Genomic DNA, 22,705 nt, shown 5'->3' with positions numbered 1-22,705 from the left:
ACCATGGGAAACAAATGTCTGTTGTTCATAAGTCACCCAGTCCATGGTATTTGACTAAGACAGAAGGGAACATTAATGTCATCTTGGTTAGACTGAATGGAGGAGACAGCAGAGGTAGGAAGGACCTCATGATACCAGGCCAAGTAGATGCCTTGTCATGTACCAAGCAGAGGACTCATGCTGCTGGGAACTACTGTTTAAACTCTGGCCTGGCATTTGCTTCTTATTTAGTGGTTGTGTAGCATTAGGTGGCTTGGTAATGATGAGCTAACTAAATTACATAAACTATTGTATTACATTATGTATTTCTTGGGGCATTTAATATATCATTAATGTAAGGGACATGAAGAAAAAAAGTAGAGGAAGCATAGCTTTCCTTAGCCTATTTACTAGACTTCAATAAAAATGTAATCATCTAACATTCTATATCATGTAAAATGAGACAAGTTTTCTAACCCAATAATGAAGGTACCAGCATATATAGGAAAGTGAGAAAAGAAAAGAAAAAAATATTGACATAAAAAGCAAGTCTGATCACCTTGGCTTCTTCAATGTTTGGCTTCTTTACATAAAAATATTCAAATATAACCACTGTTTATTTTATTTTTCTCAAATCATTTTACTTTATTTTCATACGCCACTGTTTAAATGCTCCTGAAAGACATTATAACCAGTGTCCACCCCAGTCAAGGGTATAATTTAAAATATCCCAATTCAGAGACCTTTAACCCAGGATCAGCATGAAAATATGAATTCTATGAAGCAAAATCTTTCTCATGAACATTCCTCTGAGTAGTTTTCATCTTACAAAATTGATCTAAAGGATTGTTTCTGTAAATGTGGTTCACAGACTGGTGTACAGTCTTGAAATGTTTATTACCAGTTTGCTCTTAGACATTATTACCAGTTTGCAAGTGTTCAGAAAATGTCATAACATTTTGACATTGCTTCTCAACACTCAATACACTTTTCAAATTTAATTTTTCTAGTAATTCAGTTTATATTATTTTGTATCCCATGAGAGATTTTTAAAATGGCCCTTTCACATATATATCTAAAAGCATGATATAAAACAAGTAGGTCACATATCTACTAAATATTTAAGGAAGCAAACTCACACCAATAGAAAGTGATCTAAGAATGCTCAAGACCCAGAATGAAAAACCTGGAGAAATTCCATCCTAAATGAGGCCAGAGAGGACAGTGATCAAGAAAGAGTCATCCAGAAACCAGATCCTGGGAATACCAGATTTGATAACTTTGTTAATCCTGGTCCTCCAAAGGGCAGATGCCAAGAGGATCAAATACCTGTGTGAAAAGGAAACAGGGATGGAAAATGAAAAGGGCTGAGTGAGGTGTCAGTGTGTGCGTGCTAAGTTGCTTCAGTAGTATATGGTTCTTTGCAACCCCATGGACTGTAGCCTGCCAGGCTCCTCTGTCCATGGGAATTCTACAGGCAAGAATACTGGAGTGGGTTGTCATGCCTTCCTCCAGGGGATCTTCCCAATCCAGGGATCAAACTTGCGTTTCTTTTGTCTCGTGCATTGGCAGGCACATTCTTTACCCCTGGCCCCACCTGGGAAGCCCAAGCGATATCAGGCCATGATCCAAATCTAAACACAGGTGAAGGAGAAAGGAAGAGAAATCTGGGTGGAAGCATCATAGACTGCTTTGAAGTATAAGGAAGGTGCAGCAAAGTCTCCATGGGCTCCTTGAGCTTTGAATAGGTTGTCAAATTTCCAGGAATGGGCCTGCCTTAGGCTCAGATGCTAAATTATCTACCTGCAATGTGGGAGACCCAGGTTCAATCCCTGAGTCAGGAAGATCCCCTAAAGAAGGGAATGGCAATCCAGTCCATTATTCTTGCCTGGAGAATCCCATGGACAAAGGAGCCTGGTGGGCTACAGCCCATGGAGTCCTAAAGAGTCAGACATGACTGAATGAATAAGCATGTAGCATCCCACTTCACTCTGCCACTGGAGGTAGATTTCAGAGCACAGCAGCTGGGGTCTCCACCCAATGATCAAAATGAAGCAGTTCGCACAAGCACCACTGATATCTCTGTACTGCACAGATCTACTTCACGTAAGTCCAAATCACAGCTCCAGTACAATTCCCATGGGCTTTTTTTTTTTTTTTCCTGAAGGAAAATTACTAAGAAAGAGACTAGAGGGAGGAACTGCAGCTCCCTCTACTGCAGTTTCTGGTGCTCATCTCTGAACTTCACTCTCCATCTTAAATGTCTCTCAGGCTGAGCTATCACCCAGGTGTGTCTTGGTGGCTTACTTGGTAGTGTGTGACATAAACCCTCATCCCAGAAGTTTCCTCATGTTCCTTTTAGTCCAGGGCTGCTGTACAGGTGCACCCAATGTTACACTGTAAGCTAATGCCATATTATGGCAAGGGACTGCAAGGAGGTGTGCAAGAGGATCTCCTGAGACCCCAGGAGGTATTCCGCAGACCTCAAGAATTGATGCTTTCAAACTGGTGCTGGCGAACACTCTTGAGTCCCTTGGGCAACAAGGAGATCAAACTAGTCAATCTCAAAGGAAACCAACCCTGAATATTCATTGGAAGGACTGATGCTGAGGCTGAAGCTCCAATACTTTGGTCATCTGATGTGAAGAGCCAACTCACTGGAAAAGACCCTGATGCTGGGAAAGACTGAGGGCAGGAGGAGAAGGGGGCAACAGAGGATGAGATGGTTGGATGGCATCACCTATTCAATGGACATGAGTTTGAGTTTGAGCAAACTCTGGGAGATAGTGAAGGACGGGGAACCTGGTGTGCCACAGTTCATGGTGTTGGAGGAGTCGGACACGACTTACTGACTGAACAACAGCTATTACTATGTAAAGCAGCTCTACCTAGGCTTGCTGGTCAGTGTCAAATGGCACAGTCACCATAAGGACTCCTTTTGTTGCCTGCTGACTGCCAGATCCAAGTGTCCAAAGGGTGCTGGTGGCAGAAGCACCTGAATCATGCTGAGTAAAGGAGAGGTCTTTGGATTTAGGGTGGTTCTTTCCAGAGGGAAGCAGAAATGATGAGAGAGGAGAGGGGAGGATAAGACAGGAGTTCATGCGCATATCCTGGATCCCTGCTTATAGATTAAAATCAAGGGAAGGAAAGGGTAGAAATACTGAGCTAGGTTTGAAGAATCTATAGGAAACAAAACTATGTTGTATCTTACTAGAGTGATGGACTGGTAGTCGCAAGCTTCTCAGAGAAACCTCAACCTTAGAGTGACCTTCTACCCTGCAAATAATACTGGCAATAAAACAAGAAAAGCTAAGTAGGTAACCAGTTGGATCCTAAACATCCTGGTTTTGTTTTGTTTTGTTTTGCTTAAAGAAAGTGGCTAAGGGTAGGACTTTTGAAGGCTGGGTGACCTGCAGGTATCAGCACTAGCTCTGTTCTCTGCTGGGCTTAAACAGCAGCCTCTTTGGGCTCCAAGGACCTCAACTGACATGAGTTTGCTCTGCAACCACAGCGTCTTGGGAAGAAAAAAACGTAAAGCCAGGACAATCAGAAAGGGGGAAATTACTCTGGAAGACTGGTGATAACACATTTTTTTTTTACCATAAACTATTAAAAATAAAAACTTTACTTGGCAAATCAAGCTGTTTATAACCTTGGGAAAATTAGCCATTTTTGAAAACCGGTTTTCAAAAGAATTATATGCATTACACTTTGGCTTTGACCACTTGATGTCCTTTTATATGTGTATGAATTAGTATGAAGATGTAAATGAACATGGCATGCTCCACCTGTTTCCTTCAGAGAGAGAGAGAGAGAGAGAAACAGAGATGAGGCGGAGAATAGATACTTGAAATATTTTAAGTTGTTCTATTATGTAAATGATTCTAAGAGCTTCTATGCTTCCCAAGGTAGGATACATATGTATATAATTATTCTATCATACTTGCATAATGAAATTAGAGGGATGTGACAAGGAGTAATTGAGAGGCAAGGGAAAGTGGGTGATAGTATTTGAGATATCAAAGACTATGGGTATCAGGTCAATTGTACAGATAATGGTTTTAGCACTTTTGAAGGACAATAGTATCTAATTTATAGGCTATGTTAAAAAAATTTCAAATAATTCTATTCCTCATATCCAGAAGCTATTGAAGGATGGAAAATGCAACATTGTATCAGGAAGGACAAAACTATGGATATTTTCAAACTCTTCTGTGTATAAAGACTGTATTTGCATCCTAGGTCTGTGATAACAAAGTCACAAACTAGGTGATTGAAAGCAAGAGAAAATTTATTCCTCACTGTACAGGAGATTGGAAGTCTGAAATCCAAGTATTGTCAAGGCAATGCCTCCTGGAAGACTTTACTGTTGTTCAGTTGCTCAGCTATGTGCCACTCTTTGTGACCCCATGGACTGCTGCACGCCAGGCTTCCCTGTCCTACTCTATCTCCCACTGCTTGCTCAAACCCACGTCTGTTGTGTCCGTGATGCCACCCAACCATCTTATCCTCTGTTGCCCCCTTCTTCTCCTGCCCTCAATATTTCCCAACATCAGAATCTTTCCAATGAGTTGTCTTTTCCCATCAGGTGGCCAAAGTACTGGAGCTTCAGCTTCAGTAACAGTCTTCTAATGAATATTCAGAATTGATTTCCTTTAGGATTGACTAGTTTGATCCCCTTGCAGTCCAAGTGATTCTCAAGAGTCTTCTCTAGCACCACAGTTCAAAAGCATCAATTCTTTGGTGCTCACCATTTCCTATGGTCCAGCTCTCATATCTTTACATGACTACTGGAAAGACTTTAGGAAAGAATATTTCGTTGCTTCTTCCCAGCTTCTGGTTGATGCTAGTAATCCTTAATTTCCTTTGTTTGTAGCTGCATCATTTCAATTTCTTCCTCTGTGTTCATATGGCCACCTTCTCTGTGTATGTGTCTCTGGATCTAAATTACTCTCTTTTTTATTTTGGCTGTTTTGGATCTTCATTGCGGTGCGGGCTTCTCTAGTTGCAGAGTAGTCTTAGATGCCTTATGGCGTGCGGGATCTTAGTTCTCTAACCAGGGACTGAACCACATCCCCTGCATTGGAAGGTGGATTCTCAACCACTGGACCACCAGGGAAGTCCCCTATATTTCCCTCTACTTTTAAAGGGCACCAGTCATATTGGATTTAGGGCTCACTCTAATCTAGTATGACCTTATCATAACTTGATGACATCTGTAATGACTCTGTTTTCCAATAACATCACATTCATGGATATGGATTTTGAGGTGCAGAGGAGCATTATTCAACCAAGTTAAATGACATATGTAAACCTTGCAAGCAATCAAGAATTACAATGCAAATCTAAGATTACCCAAATATCCTTAATATTCTTAAGAAAACAAAATAGCTGAAACCTTGGTTAACAGAAAAAAAGATACAGGAATGTTTAGAAACAATTTTTGCTCCAGTGATTTTTCCTTTTATTTTAATTTTTTTAATATTATCTCATTAACTTTATATTAGGATATATTGAGTTCATAAAAACAGTTTTAGAATGTATGAGATTAAAATATTGGATAAATATTCACTGTGAAGTTATTTTGATAAATCATTTTCATCTAGTACAGCTAGTAGGCAAAACAAAATACTTAATGAAAATATCTTTGTTTTTAAGTGATAAAAACTACAAAGAGAATGATGACATTTTATCAAACAGGAAAGGAGTAGTTTTCTCTTCTCTTTCTCAGCACGCTGTACCTTTTTCTGATTTTTGCTTATTTCTCTGACCTCATATGTTCCCTCTCTCCTTTGCTCCCTTGATCTTCTTGCTGGTTCTAGAATTTACCAAACTCATCTCTATTCATTGTTACTTTTCTGAAAGCCGGGGCTTCCTGAATGGCTCAGTGGGTAAAGAATTTGCCTACAATGCAGGAAATACAGGAGACACAGATTTGATCCCTGGGTCAGGAAGATCCTCTGGAGAAGGAAATGGCATCCTACTCCAGTATTCTTGCCAAGAAAATCCCATGGACAGAGGAGCCTGGCAGGCTACATTCCATGAGGTTGCAGAGTCTGACATGATTGAGCACGATGTGAGATCACAGGACACACCTCCACTGACCACTCAGGCCTCTGCTCCTATGTCACTGCCTTAAGAGGACCTTTCTACACCATCCTCTATGTCTATCACCTCTCTCTCCTCTTATTTACCTGAGTTTACACTGTTGTATTTATTTGTTTGTATTGTTACATATTAGAAACTATGTATCTGCTTGGTCTACATCTCTTTCCAGCATCAGGGTAGGGAATTTTTCCTTAATATATACAGATGAAAAAATTAGAGAACAAATTAATGGAAGAATCCTTTAAAAATCATTACCATTTGTTTTGAAAAATAAGCAAATTTTGATCAATTGTTAATGAAGCTTTCAATGTTATAGAACAGAAAATCTCTTATAAGCAAATTAAGTAAATTAAAAAAAATTAACTCCATATTTTATTATGGCTTTTGAGGACTAAGATTGAAAAAAAACATGCTTTTATCACCCTGAATTTACTTTTAATAAACTAATTTACGAGTGATAAAGTAAAGCAAAACCATTCTTAAAATATTTTTAATGAAGTCATGTTGAAAGGAAACTACTTAGACACTAAATATTAATATCTCTTATCCCATTGCACAATATATACAGCAAGACGCTAACACTTCTTAACATTCATTCATATTCATTGATAGAAGTCATTTGGAAAGACATTTTGAATTTCTTTATACATCATTGTAACAATCTCATAACCTCTTGGAGTTTGTATCTCATGTTTACATTTTTCATGAACCTCTTGATTAGTTTTCATCATTGGTTCTGTATATTACTCCTCTTTTGTACTTCTAGTATTTTACTAGACCTGTGAGACATAGTATAAATTTCTTATAGTGTTGATTTTTCCCTCTCAGAGAATAAATTTTTCTTGTTTTTTTTTTTTTTTTTTTGGTGTGTGATAATAAACTGAAAGTGATTCTGAAATTAAAAGCAATACATTCTCAAAATGGATTCTAAATTTAGAATTGAAATCAATGCTAACTTAATAATCTCTTCAAAGTTTTTTTGGGGGTCTCAAATTTATTTACATAGTGGAAACTAGAGAGTATTAATGGATTCTTTATAATGTTCACATCTTAAATTATTTTTAACTGTAAATTCAGACATACAATGAAATCTTATTTAATAAAACTATAATATCTACACATTAATCCACACAGTTTCCTTTTCACTACTGTTATGTTTAGGGAAAATGTCTCTTTATTTTTAAGGCTAATCATGTGCTCTGAAATTCACTTTTTCCTGCCCCTCTGAGACAACACTGGATAATCCCTTCTTTCCAAGTCTCCCAAATTTCTCTCTCTACTTTATTTTCCCCCATCAGTGCTAAAACATGTTTTAAAATTCTTTAAAGTTTTTACCAAAGATTATCAGCATCTTTCCATTCAATCTCTTCTCCCAGTTCTATTTCTATATCAAAATTTAAAAAAAAAACACAATACTTATTCGAAAAGTTACTAAGACTTCTATAAAAAAATGTGATACTAAACTCTGAAAAATGTCCTCAATTTGTATCTTATGTTACCTCCTAGTATTATCCTGAAAATATCGTCATCCTTAAAAGCTATATCCATCTTTATGCATAACCTCATCTCCCTAGAAACTGATTTTTCCCACTGATTATTTTTAGTCTGTCTCCTTAGCAGACCCTCATTCCTTTGGTCATTTCTAAAGGTCTGTATTCCTCTGGTTTGGACATACTCCCTTTTCTTTTTAGAATACATGCGTGCATGCTAAGATGCTTCAGTTGTGCCCAACTCTGTGTGACCCCGTGGACTGTAGCTTGCCAGGCTCCTCTGTCCATGGGATTCTCCAGACACGCATACTGGAGTGGGTTGCCACACCCTCCTCTAGGGGATCTTTCCAACCCAGGGATCCAACCCATATCTCTTATGTCTCCTGAATTGGCAGGCAGGTTCTTTAACATAGAGTCACGGGAAGAAGTCCCTTTTTCTTTATTTTTTAATTATTTTATTTTATTTTTTAACTTTACAATATTGTATTGGTTTTGTCATGTATCAACATGAATCCACCACAGGTATACACGTGTTCCCCATCCTGAACTCTCCTCCTTCCTCCCTCCCTGTACCATCCCTCTGTGGTACATATACACAATGGAGTATTACTCAGCCATTAAAAAGAATATATTTGAATCAGTTCCAATGAGGTGGATGAAACTGGAGCCCCTTTTTAGAATAACAGTCCTCTGAAATAATTGCTTCTCATTTCATGCTTTCAACCTTGTCTACATACCACCGGTCTTCTGAGAGATAACAAAGCAACTAAAATTATATCCCAAAGTGAATCCTTGATTATCTCTTCAAACTCTGCTCTCTTCTGAGTTCTCTCTGTGTATAAACTGATTCCCAAGCACCTGAAAATCAGAGGAGCTTATGTTTCTACTCTGTGGATTTATTCTGCCTCAAACTTATTTGTATTTTTCCATATTACCTATCATTTGTTTACTTGATACTAATTATTTCCTTAACTCCCACCTTACACTATGGATTAAGCTATGTAGCTATATCATTCACACCACAGGTCAGGCTCCCTGGGACACAGGTTCTGAAACTGATATTTACAAACAGGAGATATATTTGGGAGAGCTCTTGGTATGTGAGGGTGCAAGAGAAACACAATTGGGAGAATCAGAAAATCTCAACTACAAGTAAGTTTCAAAGCACCTGTGAAAGTATTTAAGAAATGTCTGAATTGAGACAGGCCCTTCATCCCCCCTCCTGTATCAACTAAGGCAAACATATAATGAGATAGCTCTGTGAGATAACTCCCTTTGACTGAAGGAAATCCTCATGGAGACTCAACATTAAGCCATCAATAGCCAAAGTCCCTGGCATCTGAAGAATAAGTGCCTCGGTCTCAAATGAATGGGGTGGGCCTGGGCAACAGATTGCAACATCCACCCCCTTACCCAGGAAGGTCTATTTACTTTGTATTAAAGTATTGTGTGGATGGCTCAGTCATGTTCAACTCTTTGGGACCCCATGGTCTGTAGCCTGCCAGGCTCCTCTGTCCATGGAATTTTCCAGGCAAAAAATACCACAGTGGGTTGCCATTTCCTACTCCATAGCATTAATGTATTCACCTAGGAATAGTTCCTTCAGGTTTGTTTGCTCTCTTTTCCTAAGGAAACCCATACAAGAAATGTTTGCAAGATTTTCTAAAGCTGTTATCACAGCAGCTGGCCTTAGAATAGCAACTCAAACTTACTTCCTTTTTCTAATACCCATTCTAGACAGATTCAATCATCCTCAGGTATCACCTCTAACAGAGGCTCACCTGGTGGGATGATCTGAAGGATATGAGTCTCTAGTCATCAGGAATTTCTCAAGCTGATGCCACTGTACTTGGGCAATTGAGTTAAAATGGAGCAAGGGGGTATCAAGAATCTCTGCAGTGTGTCACCTCGTGCCAAAATGTTCCTCTCTGCTCTGGTGGTGTAATAGCTACCCTGCCTTCTCCATACTGGAATATTATTCCTTTCCTTGCTTACTGGTCCCTTGCTCTCTCCCCCAGTAGAGGTAACACCTTTATGGAAATCAGAATCTCTATATGCACAGAATTTGTAGGGAATAAAGCCCGAATTTCCAAAGTGAATCCCTGGGAATAAAGGCAAATAGGAACATTCCTCTATATTGACTTCTGGACCCATACTTTGTCTATTGTGACAAAGTACCAAGTGACGTCTGTTATAATGGTCTTTGTGAACCCTGAAGTTACGATGGCACAATGACCCAGGAGGTCCTGCAGGCTATTCTCTCTGAGCTGGCACTCATATCCGGTTCTGCCACTATCATGTTGGTGTTTTCTGATTACTGTTGCATGACACCAAATCTCATCACCGTGTGCCCACTACATCGTCTTTGCTGAAAAGTAGGTCCTTTATTCTAAAACAAGTATCCTGTCTGGGTGAATCGAACATCCTATAACCTCACTTAGCATTGCTTTGTGAGGCTCTGAAGAAAAGGCAACTTGAAAACTCATCAAGACAAATCATCCTTCTGTTGATCAACTTGCTACTAGTTTATTTCCTCAAGCTACAGTGCAGGATTTGAATGATGGGCTCATGTATTCATTGTGCCAACTATGACTAGAGGCTTGCTGACATCAACTGATTGTCTTTCAATCCACTTGGTTGTTGATGGTGAATGTGTCTGTTGGGTGTTAATATGGGCAAAGATGTTCACACTTATGCATACTTCTAAAGTCTCAGCATCATGCCTCACTGCAGATGAATATTTCAGTCTTCCAATTGTTTTGCTCACAACCACCTGATCAAACCATTGCCTTCCCCCTCTCTTCCCCGACTCTGTATTAGCCACTTTTTTGTGTGTTTGAAAGTGTCCCTAAGTTATAACTGTCCCATGGAAGCTGTTCCTCTCCCACTTCTGTTTTGTCTTTTAGGGCCACACTTGAGTGGGGCTGACGGATAGATATAGTCAATCTTTAGCTTGTATTCAGTCTACAAAGTCTGTGTTCTTTGGAAATAAGTGCAAGATTTCCTGAAGTATCCACTGAGATGTTCCCAATCCCCATTTTAAGGTCCTAGACTTTTCAAATCAGGAACATTTGCAGAGAAGTCTGCTCCTTTTTTCCTGAAGATACTTTAATATTTACTTTTATATAGGTTGGCGTTTTAGTCACTAAGTCATGTCTGACTCTTGTGATCCTATGGACTGAAGCCTGCCAGGCCCCTCTGTCCATGGGATTCTCCAGACAAGAATACAGGTTGGCTTGTAACAAATTATTTAAGTTTTTGTCTAAAAGTGACTTTTAAGTAGGCTTAAAGTATATTTTAACTGAGTACAGAGTATATTTTACCTGAGTATAGACTTCTAGGTTGGCAGTTATTAGTTTTTTGTATTTTATAGATACTGTCCTCTGGCTTCCATTGTTTCTGTTAAAAAGTTAACTATTGGTGCTATTTTGGTTTCTTTGAAGAGATAACATTATTGTTAACATCACCTCCAGCTTATTTAGGAAGAGGGCATGGCAACTTACTCCAGAATTCTTGAATCCCCATGGACAGAGAAGCCTCACGGGCTATACTCGGATATGACTAAGTGACTTAGGATGCACATCCAATGTATTTAAGACTTACATTTTTTCTTGGATAACTAACAGAAACCTACTTTGTAGCACAGAGAACTCTACTCAATATTATGTAACAACCTAAATGGGAAAATAATTTGAAAAATGTAGATATGTATATGCATAACTGAGTTACTTTGCCGTACCCCTGAAACTATCTCAATACTGTTAATCAACTAAACAAAGTTTAAAGAGATTTACATTTTTTATGTTACCAGCTTTTATATGATGAGCCTAAATATAATTTTTGCTGCATTTATCCTGGGTGGGACTCTCAGGTCTTCTTCAATCATTAAGTTGAATATTTAGATAATATTCAGTCATTAACATCTTAATTATTTCTTGTACTATCCCTTTCCTTTATATGGGATTTGAATTATACCTATATTAGACCTTTAACCACATCCCAGGTGGCACAGTGGTAAAGTATTCCCCTGCCAATACAGAGAACACAAGAGATGCAAGTTCCTTCCTTGCATTAGGAAGATCCCCTGTGGTAGGAAATGGCAACGCACTCCAGTTTTCTTGCCTGGGAAATCCCATGGACAGAGGAGCCTGGCGGGCTACAGTCCATGTGATCAGAAAGAGCTGGGCATGACTGAGTACACACACAAACACACACACACATATGTTATCTTATGCTTATCTTACTTTAAGAAAGGTTTTGGTTTTGGTTTTGTTAAGCAGCTAGAACAAAGATGAATCTAATAAGGTGTTGAGGTAATTAAAAGCAGGTCAATCTATGGTTATCCCTTTCTCCTAAGGTTTATTTTTAAGGTTCCTAATTGTGTCCCAACTGAAAGTATTGGCCTGCAATTTCTCCCTTCATCCTATGTGTATACCAACAATTCCATGCACTCTCTCTTTGCCACCATATTTTTGAATCTGCACATAACTTAATAATTAAAGGGCCCCAAATCTTGGCTCTTTTGGTTTTTATTCTCTGCTTTTTCAAACCTATAATAATTCCTCACTGCTCTGGAAGGTTCCCCAAACATTTGAATACATTTTAAAAAATAGCTTGTCCAGATTTTCTAATGTAAGTGCTAGTCAAAAACAACCTAATCTGCCATTACAGGAAACAGATTGTTGGTAGTATAATGTAACATTTAAAGAATGGGCCTTGGCAGCTAAGATTTCTGAGACTGAGTCCTGGATCTCTTACACAGAAACAGCTCTAACATTATGTTCAAGAGAATAAATGTTGAAGCCAAACTGCATAGGATTTAATCTTGAGTCTCTAAATTGAGTGACCTTGAACAAGTTTCTTAATGTATCTTTGCAATATGACTTCTTATAGCAAGTTGAAAAAGCATTAATTCCTACCTATATCATTGTTGTGCAGAGTAACATGTATAAGCAATTTTAACATTGTCTGGCATAAATGTAGCACTCAACAATGTTAGATTTTTCTTTGTGTTCTCTTGGCAAAATGAAGCTAGTATGACCTACTAATAAGGTTGCTTTAAGAAATGGAGGCTTGCTTTTGCCTCAGTCTCGAGCGCTAGCTGGCAGCCAAGCATACGTGCTCAGGGATTAGCGGCCGCCATCGACGGTGCTCAGGCTCCTCTGGCCTCATCTGTGCCACTTGCCACACACTCCGTCGTCATAAGCCGCCATTATGGTAAACTCGCAAAGGCCGGTAAAAATCAAGGTGACTCCAAGAAAATGGCTCCTCCCCCAAAGGAGGTAGAAGAAGATAGTGAAGATGAGGAAATGTCAGAAGATGAAGACGATGAGAGCAGTGGAGAAGAGGTTGTTATTCCTCAGAAAAAAGGCAAGAAGGATGCCACAACTCCAGCAAAGAAGATGATGGTTTCCCCAACAAAAAAGGTTGCAGTTGCCACACGGGCAAAGAAAGCAGTTTTCACCCCTGGCAAAAAGGCAGCAGCTATGCCAGCCAAGAGGACAGTTACACCTGCCAAAGCAGTGGTAACACCTGGCAAAAAGGGAGGCATCCCAGGCAAAGCATTGGTAGCAACCTCTGGTAAGAAGGGAGCAGCCACCCCAGGCAAGGGAGCAAAGAACAGCAAGAATGCCAAGAAGGAATACAGTGATGAAGAAGATGAAGATGACAGTGAAGAGGAAGACGATGATGATGAAGAGAAGGATGAGCCAGCAGTGAGGAAGGCAGCTGCTGCTTTTGGTGCTGCTCCTGACACAGATGATGAGGATGATGAGGATGACAATGATGATGAGGAGGAGGAGGAGGAGGAGGAGGAGGAGGACAAAGATGACTCTGAAGAAGAACCTATGGAGATTGTACCAGCCAAAGGAAATAAAGCTCCAGTAAAAGCTGTTCCTGTGAAGGCTAAAAGCACTGCTGAAGATGAAGAGGGTGATGATGATGATGAAGATGAAGAGGAAGAGGATGACAGTGATGAAGAGGAGGAGGATGATGAGGAAGAAGAGGAGGAGGAGGAAGAAGAAGAGGAGGAAGAGGAAGAAGAGCCATCAAAGAAGCACCTGGAAAACGAAAGAAGGAAATGGCCAAACAAAAAGCAGTTCCTGAAGCCAAGAAACAAAAAGTGGAAGGCACAGAACCAGCTACATCTTTCAATCTCTTTATTGGAAACCTGAACTTCAATAAAATCTTCTCCTGAATTGAAAACGGGTATCAGTGATCTTTTTGCTAAAAATGATCTTGCTGTTGTCGATGTCAGAATTGGTGTGTCTAGGAAGTTTGGCTATGTGGATTTTGAATCTGCTGAAGACCTGGAAAAAGCCTTGGAACTCACTGGTTTAAAAGTCTTTGGCACTGAAATTAAACTGGAAAAACCAAAGGGAAAAGACAGTAAGAAAGATCAAGATGCAGGAACACTTTTGGCTAAAAATCTGCCTTACAAAGTTACTCAGGATGAATTAAGAAGTGTTTGAAGATGCTGTGGAGATCAGATTAGTCAGCAAGGATGGAAAGAGTTAAAGGGATTGCTTATATTGAATTTAAGACAGAAGCTGAGGCAGAAAAAACCTTGAAAAAGAAAAGCAGGGAACAGAGATAGATGGGCGATCCATTTCTCTGTACTACACTGGAGAGAAAGATCAAAGTCAAGACCATAGAGGTGGAAAGAATAGCACTTGGAGTGGTGAATCAAAAACCCTGGTTTTAAGCAACCTCTCCTATAGTGCAACGGAACATATTCTTCAGGAAGTATTTGAGAAGGCAACTCATATCAAGGTGCCCCAGAACCAAAATGGCAAATCTAAAGGGTATGCATTTATAGAATTTGCTTCATTTGAAAATGCCAAAGAAGCTTTAAATTCATGTAATAAAAGAGAAATTGACAGCAGAGCCATCAGACTGGAATTGCAAGGACCCAGGGGATCACCTAATGCAAGAAGCCAGCCACCCAAAACTGTCTTTGTCAAATGTCTCTCTGAGGATACCACAGAAGAGACATTAAAGGAGTTGTTTGATGGCTCTATTCGAGCAAGGATAGTCACTCACCGGGAGACTGGATCCTCCAAAGGGTTTGGTTTTGTAGACTTCAACAGCGAGGAAGATGCCAAAGCTGCCAAGGAGGCCATGGAAGATGGTGAAATTGATGGAAACAAAGTCACTTTGGACTGGGCCAAACCTAAGGGTGAAGGTGGCTTTGGAGGCTGAGGTGGTGGCAAAGGTGGCCAAGGTGGCTTTGGTGGCAGAGGCCAGGGAGGCTTTGGAGGGCAAGGAGGCTTCCGAGGAGGCAGAGGAGGAGGAGGAGACCACAAGCCACAAGGAAAGAAGACAAAGTTTGAAGAGTTTCTTCTATCCCTGTCTTTCCCTCTTCCATTTAAAAGAAAGGACTCTGAGGTTTTTACTGTTACCTGATCAATGGCAGAGCCTTCTGAGGAAATTTCAAGACAGTATACAGCCCTGTGGTCTACTTGGAAATCCGTATAGATAACATTTCAAGGGAGATAACACTGTTGGTGTTGACTGGATATTCGTATAAACTTTTTAAAGAGATGAGTGATAGAGCTAACCCTTATCTGTAAGTTTTGAATTTATATTGTTTCTTCCCATGTACAAAACCATTTTTCTCATATGGAGTTTTTTTTTTTTTTTTTTTTTTTGCGTTAGGGGGTGTAAAGGAAAGAATGTTTTATCATGATTTTTGCTTCAGCAATTTTGGGACAGGTTAAAAGTCCTAGAACTCTGGGGGAAAAAAAAAAAGAAATGGAGGCTTTAATATAAACAAAATTATTTTGCTAGTGCTTAGTACACAATAAATACTCATATATTAGTATGTGAATAGTAAATGAATGAAGAATATATAGTAAATTAATGAATTAAGAAAAGCCTTTCCCTCTGTAGTATCTTTTAATTCTCTTGTTTTAGTAGATCGCCTTATCAAGTTCAGCATTAAGTAAGAACTGGCGGATGCACAGATATTTGTTTTTGAGATGATTAGATGTCATGAAAATCAAATTAGAAACACTCAGGATTGAATGATCTTTCTCTGCACATTGGAAGGTACATCTCCATAACCACATGATTGATCATTCATGATTTAAACAGAAATTGTGTTTGCTATTCATGTCAAAGGTCGGAGAACAAGAGGCAATAATAATATTTTAAAGAAATTATTTGAAAGAGCTTTCAAATTTTTATGCATTTAATCATTTCATTATTTCTCTTAATATTGGAAATGCAATTTTTAAGTAAAAACTGTTAAAGATTTTAGTAGTCATGATTAGAGATTACTTGATAAAAGGATTTGGTTATACAATTTTCAGTCTGGTTTCACAATGAATATAACTAAAGAATACTAAATAATATGGATAATATGAATAATGGACTGGTATGAACACAGAAGAAGGTCTTATATTTGAGCCTATGTTTTCCAAGAATTTTATTAGTCCTTGCACAAACACTTATCAAATGTGCAAGCAATTACTCTCTGAAAAAATAATAATAGATTTTATAGGCTGAACATCTCCCTTAACTCTAAAAACAAATGACATGTAGTAATGAATTTTCAACCTTTACATTTAGGGTCAGAAAAAACTTATATTAAATTATACATTTCTTCCATTCATTAAAAATTAAAAAAAATAAAAGCAATAACACACAACTTTTAATTTCAGAATATTTAACACAGAATTTAGAAGACACGTGTTGGAAAAGAAATTAACTTATTACTAGAATTTTGTATTTGTTCTTAGATGTAACTGACAAGTAGAAGGCACACAATAGGAAAGTTTAAAATGTATAATATTTCAGATATATAAAAAAGAGAACAGTTTAACAACCATCATATGCCCCTCTTCTTAGCTTATACAAATATATGCAGAGTTAAACATTCTTATGTGGCCCTAATCAATTTCATTCCCCTTTTTATATATCCTGCTCCTACCAGAGCTCATCAATATATTAAATTTGGTGTTTTTCATTTTCATGCATGCCTTTATATGTTTATTTCATATCTTTATATCCATAAACATGATCTACTATTTTTCATACTTTTAACTTTTATGTAAATGTAATAATGTCTTTTCCATTATGGCACTTATTGTTGGGTTCCTCATGTAGAGTTTGGAAGTCACCATTCTGTCCTAACAAGTGGGAAGCTAAACAGATTGACAAAATCAACAACTCTTCATGAATCCATAACAAAGAGAAGGAAACAAGGCAAACTGCTGACCACAAGAAGAGACAGATGAATACAGAGAATAACAATTTACTAGAGCAGAAACCTCCTAAGAAACCAGGGCCAGGAGAAAACCTGAACTGGTCAGTGTGAACAAGGCTGAGAGTTAAAAACTCCAGAGCACCCAATCATTGGGTGGTACCAGAGTTTTGTGGGATTTACCTCTGGGTTTAGTCATGTTCCCTTGGTAATAATGGGGAAAAATACTTCCAACTAGAGGAGGATAATGGGAATCCTTTTGAAATAAACAAGAGCACTCTGTTCTTAATACAGCCTGCCCTCAAAGGAAACCAGTTAACCAGAGCCTGGCCTGCTGGCATATTTTTGTTGTTGTTTTTGTTCAGTCGCTATATCCAACTATTTGTGACTTCATGGACTGCAACAAGCCAGGCTCCTCTGTCCTCCATTTCTCTCCCAGAATTTGCTGAAATTCATGTCCATTGAATCAGTGATGCCATCCAACCATCTCATCCTCTGCCAACTCCTTCTCCTTTTGCCTTCAATCTTTCCCAGCATCAGTCTTTTCCAATGAGTCGGCTCTTCACATCAAGTGAAAAAAGTATTAGAGCTTCAATCCTTCCAATGAATATTCAGGGTTGATTTTCATTAGGACTGACAGGTTTGATGTCCTTACTGTCTAAGGGACTCTCAAGAGTCTTCTCTAGCACCACATTAGAAAGCATCATTCTTTGGTGCTCAGCCTTCTTTATGGTCCAACTCTCACATCCATACATGACTACTTGAAAAACCATTGACTAGACGGACTTTGTTGGCAAAGTGATGTCTCTGCTTTTTTAATATGCTGTCTAAGTTTGTCATGGCTTTCCTTCCCAAGAGCAGTGTTGGTGTATTATCAGAAGCTAACTGATGTGAGGGAAGGGAGATTATCCAACTCTAGTCCACCTAGTCATCTGGTCCCTAAGGGAGTAGTGGGGGGAGAGAATCTGAAAAACATTTGCAACATTCACAGTTCAAAAGAATAGGCTTACTAAGAGACTGAGAACTAATCAGAAGACCATAAAATGCCTCCCGGCCTTCCAACCTCCATCTTAACTCCACATTACTAAAGGTCTATTACAGCAGTCGTTTTCATCTGGCACATATCATGTTCAGCTATCCAGAAAAAATTGCAAGTATACCAAAAGTCAAAAATTAAAGAAATTAAAGACATCAGGAACAAGCATGGCAGAGATGTAGGAATCATCAGATTGGGAATTTAAAACAGCTATGATTAATATGTTAAGGCTCTAATGAATCAAGTAGAAAGAATGCAGAAAAAGATAGGCAATGTAAGCAGAGAGATGAAAACCTTAAGAAAGAACTGAAAAGAAAAACTAGATATAAAAAACACTATACTAGAGATGAACAGTGCCTTTGATGGGCTTATTAGTAGATTGGACATGGCTGAGGAAATAATTTCTGAGTTAAAGATATCCCTATAAAAACTTCCAGAATGGAAAGGCAAGGAGAAGAAATATTGAAAAAAAAAAAAAAATAGAGTATCCAAGGATGATGTGACAAATATGAGCAGTGGAAATACCATAAGGAGACAGAAGGAAAGAAGGAAAGAGAAGAAATATTTGAACAATAATGACTCAGAACTTCACCAAATTAATGTCAAAAACATGGTTTTTATTTTAATTAATAAACTTACATGATTTATCCATGTTAATGAATGTAGTTCTATATAATTTGCTTTCATAGCTATATATTTCATTGTATAAATATACGATAAATTAGTAAATTTATTTTCCTGCTGGTGGTATTTGCTTCCAATTATTTGCTTCCGTAAATGTGACAATAAACATTCCTTCTTAATATCATTGTGCATACGTATAACATAGGGCAGTGCTTATGAACAAAATTTTCTATGATGAGGAAATTTTCTATATCAATGTTGTTCAAAGTAGTGAGCACTTAAAATTTGGCAAGTGTGGCAGAGTAACTGATTTTTTACTTTAAATTCAATAAATATGAATTTAAATAGCCACAAATTGCTAGTGATAATATTTGGAAGTTTACTAAGAAGTACTATGCTATAGAAGTAGAATATTTAGACCATCATATAATCTAAGGATTATTGCTATCATTGCATAAGAGATATATTCATTTTCAACTTTACTATTTCATATTGCATGAAAAATATTCAAACAGTTCCAATTTTCTTCAGCACAGATAAGAAATCTGTTTTATTTTTATATCTTTATGAACTTTTGGTACTGTCAGTCAAAATAATGAGTTCACAATTGCTTATCTTTATTTTTTCCTTTTCAGAGGAGAGAAGCGGCATTGTATTTTCTGATTACCAGTGAGATTAACCATTAATTTTTATGACTTTTAGCTATTTGGCTTTCTCTTCTGTGAATTACCAACTCATATAATTTCTCCATTGATTTTTCTACTGGTTTATGTTTTTCTCACTGATTTCTGATTGTCCCTCATATATTGTTGAAATGAACCTTTCTTTGGTTGCATTGCCAAGCTCTTCTCCACTTTTATTTCTGCTTGTGTTTCTTCTAATTATTTACTTAAGACTCAGAAAATTAAAGTAGTTAAATTTATTAGAATTTTTATATGGTTTTGCTTTTGAGATATTAAGACATTTTCCTAATTCAAGCTCTATATTTTATTATAAAATTAAAGAAATAAATAATAAGAGAAATCTAATTTTATTTTTATATATGTGGAAAACATTAGTCTCAATACCATTTATTCCACTGTGTTCCCCTTGATTTTGCAAAGCTGTCTTTCTCACATATCACATTATCAAATATTGATTTACTTCTGACCCTTTAGTGTATTTTTCTTTTCTTATACAAATATTATATATTAATTGCACTATTTTTATAATTCAAGAAAAGTCCTCCTTCTTGTTCTTCTTAAAAACTGTCTTGACAGAGTATACCATGTAGGCATTCTTTTTTAAACCATTTTATATATCTTTGTATAAATATGTGTGTGTGTGTGTATATATATATATATATATATATATATATATATATATATAGCTGTATATATTTATATACAGCTTGGGTGGACTTTGAGTTCCAAGCATCTGTGCCATGGGACCCAGCTTTGTCCAGAAACAGGAAACCAGAAGCAACCTCTAAACAAGAACTTACCAGTGCAGAATTATGAAAGACCAGATCCATTGTCTTAGAAAGGGACACCTTTGAGTTAGCTTTACTCTGAGTTCTTATGGAACCAGACTAAATCAATTCATCATGGCAGTCTGTCTGAAATTACATCCTGCCTGGCTCCCTCCTTGTCCCTCTCTTGGTTTCCTCATTCTCTTACTAGTTTTGGTACACTTTCTTTAAAAATCCTTTGCACAAGGATGGTTATTTTAGAGGCTGCTTCTGAAGAACCCAGCTTCCCTGGTGGCTCAGAGGGTAAAGACTCCACCTGCAATGTGGGGGACCTGGGTTCGATCCCTGGGTTTGGAGGATACCCTGGAGAAGGGAACAGCTACTCACTCCAGTATTCTGGCCTGGAGAACTCCATAGAGAGAGGAGACTGGCAGGCTACAGTCCATGGGGTCACAAAGAGTTGGACATGACTGAGGGACTTTTAGTTTCTGAAGAATCAAATTGAAAACAGTAGCAGTTAGCCCTTCGTTCTTTTGGGTACTAATATGAAGCTTGTCTAGCTTCACTGTCACATACAACTATGCACGAGCACATACACAAATGTGAATTAGTTGGGATTTTTAATAGAAGAAGATCAAATTTTCAGATTATCACTTTTCATACAGCATCTTTGTGTTCATACACCTGCATCTCTCTCATTTTTCAGTTCTACCATAATTATTCAATATAAATGTATTTTTACATAAAAGTTATGCACATCTTTATTACATTTAGTCTTAGACATCTTTTTTTTTTTTTTTTTTGCTATTTCCAAAGACTTTTTGTTGCTAATTTAAAGCAATTGAATTTGTGGCAATCTAATATTTCCTGGTGGCTCAGTGGTAAATAATTTGCCTGCCAATGCAGGAGATGTGGGTTCAATTCCTGGGTTGGGAAGATCCCTGGAGAAGGAAATGGCAACCCACTCTAGTATTCTTGCCTAGAGAATCTCATGGACAGAGGAGCCTAGTGGGCTACAGTCCATGAGGTCACAAGAGTCAGACACAATTTAGCAACTAAACAACAACAGATATTTACCAACATTGCTAAACTTCCTTACTCTATAATTCTCTTTTGTCTTTTTGGTTTTCTAAGTAGACCATCATATAATCTAAGGATGACAATTTCTTTTTCTCTTTATTTTATTCCTGTGACTTTTCTTATAACTATAGAATATTGATAGCACTGCTGCTGCTGCTGCTAGGTCGCTTCAGTCGTCTCCAACTCTGTGCGACCCCATAGATGGCAGCCTCCCAGGCTCCCCCGTCCCTGGGATTCTCCAGGCAAGAACACTGGAGTGGGTTGCCATTTCCTGCTCCAATGCATGAAAGGGATAGATTTGATAAAACCTTGTAAATTAAAAAGAAAATTGATATTAATCACTTATTCTACACATATTTCTGATATTTTAGAGTGCTATCAAGAAAGTACAGAAAAACTTCCCTGTCAGGAAAGTTTATTTATAATTCTGTTTTTGCATAATGCAAGTTGAAATATTAAATAAAATAAATAATACCTTACTATATAATTCCTTAGTAGATTAAAAATATGTGTTCATGATACACCTTTTTTATTCTTAATTCAGATTTTTATAAAATTTCATTTCACCTAATATTGATATGACTACATGAGGTTTTTCATGTATGTTTAGTATTTGCATAGGAATATTTTTTAAGATTTGGGTCATCTCATATAAACAATCAACAATTATTTAAAAACAGTTATAGTCTTTCAAGTTTAACCTTTTATTTGGAGAGTTTTTACAGTTAGATTATCTAAATATTCGAAAGTATTTTCAAGCTTGTTATGTTTTCTATTACATTTTTTCCTGCATTACTGTCTAAGATGTTATGCATTTAATTTTTAACATTTTATTGATTACCCTTAAAACTTACAAGGCTGCAGTTATTTGAAAGGCTAAAATTATCTGTATCTTTACACTATAAATATCTTAAGAATTTTTGAAATTTTCCATTTCAATTTGTGTTTTAAATATTATGGATGTTCAGTATTTTATTTCTATCATTTTCTTATAAATTAATACTTAATATTATTTCTTATATAGCTGATGCATATTTATAATGTAAATTTGTAGGTTTCATATTTTCTTCTGCATCTTATATTCAAAATTTGGTTTCCATTTCCTATTTTAACTGACACTCTTTAAGGGACCATAGATGTAAATATATTAGTGATAACAATCTTTTGTTGTTTTTGTTCTGAAAGTATCATGATACCTAACAGTCATTCATGGTGAAAATATTCTTAGTCATGGTATTTTTTTCCTCACAACATAGAAGATATTCCAATCTCTTTGTGATTTCATTTATAACTTGAAAACATCTTTATCAAGGTAATTGGATTTCTTTTTGCATAAAAAGGTATTTATTTAGTTTTGAGAGTTAAATAAATTACAGTTTAATTTTTTTCACTCTTAAAACAGCTTAGGTAATTCTTACAAAAAAAGAGGACAAGGTATGGAAAGTATAAAATCACAAATGTTTTCACTCATTACAGATGACTTTATATAATTTCACCACTTATGAATTATCAGGACATCTATAAATTGTGAAAATTATTTTCCTATCTTATTTCCAAATATTATGTATTTTCTGTTTACTTTTGGAATCTGTGAATATACCAGATCACATATTTCATATTTATTTAGCTATGCCAAGATGCTATAATAGGAGTTTAAAAAGTATTTGTTACACATCCCAACAAAGCATAACTAAACTTAATACCAACATTAGTGATGCCCTTGTTTCTTTTCA

General features: G+C 37.1%; 1 pseudogene; it reads left to right on the top strand.

Annotated features, from left to right (window-relative positions):
• The first annotated feature begins 1,940 nt into the window (after positions 1–1,940).
• Positions 1,941–14,981, top strand: LOC113902119 (annotated as a pseudogene).
• The last annotated feature ends 7,724 nt before the right edge of the window (positions 14,982–22,705 follow it).

Source organism: Bos indicus x Bos taurus, chromosome 12, assembly GCF_003369695.1.
Source record: "Bos indicus x Bos taurus breed Angus x Brahman F1 hybrid chromosome 12, Bos_hybrid_MaternalHap_v2.0, whole genome shotgun sequence".
NCBI classification, from domain to species: Eukaryota; Metazoa; Chordata; class Mammalia; order Artiodactyla; family Bovidae; genus Bos; species Bos indicus x Bos taurus.
Note: the sequence above shows the minus strand (reverse complement) of the source record. Positions and strands in the feature narration are given on the sequence as shown.